This window comes from Myotis davidii, unplaced genomic scaffold (assembly GCF_000327345.1).
Source record: "Myotis davidii unplaced genomic scaffold, ASM32734v1 scaffold327, whole genome shotgun sequence".
Taxonomy (NCBI): Eukaryota; Metazoa; Chordata; class Mammalia; order Chiroptera; family Vespertilionidae; genus Myotis; species Myotis davidii.
The window spans coordinates 932,550-936,706 of record NW_006298628.1 but is presented as its reverse complement, the minus strand read 5'-3'; the positions used below and the strand labels follow the sequence as shown (position 1 = coordinate 936,706).

The following is a 4,157-nucleotide window of genomic DNA, read 5'->3' as shown; positions in this document are numbered from 1 at the left end:
CACACTGAGCAAAGCCGTTCACAGAAGGCATGGGCCCTTCAAGTAGTTTTATCTTTAGCGCTCAGATGTCTAGCAGAGCATGAGTGGCTCCATATTGCTACCAGCAAGGAGGACAAGTGGAGGGATTTTAAAGCAGATGGCCTCTGAGTGCAGAAGAAGGAGACTTCTGGCTCCTCATCCCTACCCCGACCCCAACCCACCACCCTTACCCCAACCCACACCACAGTGTTCCCTCCCCAGAAGCCTGCCCCAGCTGCCCCCTTCCCACTAGGAAAATAGCCAGCAGGGCAGATTCCCCAGCCCTCACCCAGGTGCCTGGATGAGGGTCTGATCACCCTGCCCCCAACCCATCCTCCCACCCCCAGGAGCTCAGGCCTCAGAAGCACTTTGCACCCTGACCATCAGCCTTGGGTCTGGGCTATAGCCCCCCCCTCCCCCCATTGTGTGCACGTGTGGTGTTTTCCACTATCCTGGGCCAGCAGAAGGTCTGGGCATGTGCCCCGGGCCCTCCAGTTGGTCACAAACAAGCTGGTAGATTTCGAAAGCTATTAATTCCTGGGTTCTGACACACCGGTTCACCACCAGGCAGGATCTAGTGCCCACGGATCTGATGTCAGAGGGCGGCCTTGGCATAGCGCCATCCTTCCTGCCCGCATGCAGTGTGGCAGCACCGAGAGAGAGAGAGAGAGAGAGAGAGAGAGAGAGAGAGAGAGAGAGGCATAGAGCCTTTGCCTCTGGAGACAACCTTTCTGTTCACACTAGGCCTGCAAACATCACCTTCTAAGAAATGATATTGTCAAAGAATAGTAAGGAAAAAGTGAAGGTAGAAATAAGCAAAACATTATAACCTTGTGTTTATTTTAAAAACAATAATAAATGCACTTAGGCAGAGGGGGAAACTGGAAAAACCAACAGTGACTACCTTTATAAGTTTATCACTCAACAAATATTTACTGAGCAGCTACTGTTTGTCAAACTGTTCTAGGTGCTGAAGAGACAAAACCTAGGGATCTTATATGCTAGAAAGTTAACAGACAGTAACAAGTTCAATATAGAGTATGCTAACTGGTGGAAAGTACAATGGAAAAGGGGCTATGAGGTATTGGTGGGCGAAGGGTTGTCACGTTTAATAGATTTTTTAAGAGAAGTTTTAGATTTACAGGGGGAAAAAAAGAGATAGTAGGGAGTTCCCCCTAACACAGTTATTGACATCCCATGTTATACTGGTACATTTGTTTGTTTGTTTGTTTTTTAAAAGCATTCTTTTTTTATTATTTTATTTTTATTGATTTCAGAGAGGAAAGGAGAGGGAGAGAGAGATAGAAACATCAATGATGAGAGAGAATCATTGATTGGCTGCCTCCTGCACATCCCCTACTGGGGATCGAGCCCGCAACCCGGGCATGTGCCCGTGACCAGAATCGAACCTGGGTCCCTTCAGTCCACAAGCCGACGCTCTATCCACTGAGCCAAACCAGCCAGGGCTGGTACATTTTTATAATTAATAAATCAATGTTGATACACTCTTATTAACTGCAGTCTACAGTTTATTCAGATTTCCTTAGTTCACCTAATTTCCTTGCTCGGCTCCGGATCCCACTCAGGACACCACATTCTACTCAGTTGTCTTGTCTTCCCGGGCTCTCCGGGCTGTGGCGGCTGCTCAGACTTTGGTGACCTTGGCAGTTCTGAGAAGTCCTGGTCAGGTGCTCTGCTCTGGAATTTGCCACATGGTTTTCTCATGACCAGACAGCGGCTGCAGGTTTCCAGGAGCAAGATTACATTTGCATCATGTATCAGATCAAGGGTACATGCCATCCACATGATTTATGACTGTTGATGTTGACCTTGGTCACCTGACTGAAGTAGGGTTTGCCATGTGTCTCACTATAAAGGTAGCCCCTGCCCCCAATACTGTCCTATGCTCCCCTCCTTTATTGAGGGTGAAGTAGCTACACAAATTATTTGGAATTCTTCTCCCCCACTTATTAATTTAGCCAATCACTTATTTATAGCAGACACATGGATATATTTTACAGTTGGGTTATAATCCAATGATGTTTTACTTTTTTGCTCAAATTATTCCAGCTTTGGCTGATGGGGGCTCTTTCACACTTGGCTCCTGTGCCCTTTTGACATGCCCCCCCTAATTTTTTGTCAAATAAATGAGTAGCCCTCTGTCACCTCCTAGAGTCCCCTAGGACTGGCTCAGACCGTCCTCAGGTCCAACCAACTTGACTCTCAGAAGTTTAGGCCCAAGTAGATCCTGCTGAGGATGGAGGAAAGTCACCCCAACGCTGCAGAACCAACCATAGCCTCCTGCACATCTGCAATCCCCCCTATCAGGCTGAACCCCCACAGCTTCCCGAAGCCTCCTGCTCTCCACGCCCCAGAGCCAGCCAGGCCCAGACCCTTCCAGAACACCTCGGAACATCTCCTTAGTCCCCCTCTTCTCTCGTCCCACCACCCCCTTTCTTATCCACTTAAGACCTCCAAGGTCTCTGGTCTTCCCTCCAGTCTCACCACAGGCCAGTTTCCACAGGGATCCAGAGTGATCTTTCCAACAAGGACCCCTGACCTACACACACACACACACACACACACACACACACACACCTGCTTTACCCGCTTCATGGTCCTCAGGATAAAGCCCAAAGTCTGGAGGTGGCTGCCTGGCCCCACCTCCCAGGCTCTCCTTCCTCTGTGAGCTGCTCTCAGGTCAGCCCAACACCTGCCACCTGTGCCCTCACACCACCGTCCGTCCACTGCTGCCTTCTGCATGGTCACAATGAATTGTGTCCTTGTCATCCCACGTCCCATTCTGAGTCCTTGGGGGCAGCCTGGCTGGCTGGCGGCCTGGGCCTCTGTCTTTGGTCCTGGTTACACAGCGAGCCTGCTGGTCTACCTGGAGTTTACGGGGAGTGGCTGCCATGGTGAGGGGTCCGTGAGGGGTCGCTGAGGGAGCTCCCGGTGGTTGCCGGTTGCCGAGGCCCCTGGTCTCTCCCCAGCACCACCACTGCTGCCCTGGCCCAGAACCAAGACTGACTCCATGAGGTCTGGGTCCAGGGTGAGACCCACCAGAGGCCTAGGGGCTTCTTTCGCTCAATATGTTTCACCCCCTGACGTTTGGTGAAATGCTTGACTCTAAGTAGTAACCCTGATTATTTTTTCTTTCTGCCTTTTCCAATCCTTACAAACAATGCATGTCCCTCAGTTTTTAGAATGAAAAACAAAAACGTCCTCTGAAAAACCATTCTTAGGAAAACGTTGGTTACAGAGAAACACTCCCTGTGCCTTCCAGAGCTGAGCACGCACAGCCCGCAACAATCCCTCCGCAGGTCTCACCCAACAGAGACGCGTCCACATATGCGCCTGGCCAGGGAACTGGAGCTGCCCAGGCCCATTTACAATAAAATGGGTGAAAACCTTACGACAGAGCCACTCGACAGCGGGCTACCAGCAAGGGGACAGTTGCTCCCAATATGAGCGAATCTCACAAACATGTTGAGCGAAAGAAGCCCCACGCAGAGAGGACGTGGGAGGCGTATGGCTCAGTGCGCACAGGTCCCAGCAGCGGAGGCAGCCTGGGGGTTAGGGGTCAGAGCGAGGCCAGCGCTGGGGGTACAGATGGTGTCCTGAGGGGCCTTCCGGGTGTGGGTCAGGGCGTGCCAGTCCATCCAGCTGTGCACTTTGCTTTCGCAATGTTCTGTACGCACGTTTAATCCAGTAGAACAGGTACGAGGCGGAGGTGGGGGGTATGGGGGGCACGCATCCTGCAGCAGGTTAACCCCCCTGTTCTGTCCGAAGGGCGGTGGAGCGCAGGTGTCTGGGGTCCCTCTGCCTCCTCAGTCCCCTGGGGCGGGGAAAGGGGGGCAGGGGGCTGTCTGTGCGTCAGCACCTCCACCCCGGCAGAAGGCAGGGAGCAGGGGCACCCACTTCCCCACTCCTCACAGGCCAGGGAAGCCCCGGGCCTCCTCTGACCTTGCACCCCCGCCCCCCCAGATCAGGGCGCTGGGCTCTGGGGGTTCAGGTTGCAGCAGCCGGGCGGGAGGGCGGTAATCAATCCTGGCAGCGGCGAGGCCGCGGGGCCAGCGGGTTATTTATAACCGCGGGTCGGGTTACCTCCTGACCTTCAGCCCTGCAGGGACCCGCCGCGG

General features: G+C 53.0%; 1 long non-coding RNA gene across 1 annotated transcript in view; it reads right to left on the bottom strand.

Annotated features, from left to right (window-relative positions):
* Positions 1-1,529: 1,529 nt before the first annotated feature.
* The window catches only part of LOC107184749, a 19,072-nt gene continuing 16,444 nt past the window's right edge, over positions 1,530-4,157 (bottom strand). Inside the window, exon 2 of the long non-coding RNA XR_001515644.1 lies at positions 1,530-1,756. This is a non-coding gene — a long non-coding RNA (uncharacterized LOC107184749). The remainder of the gene's footprint in view (positions 1,757-4,157) is intronic.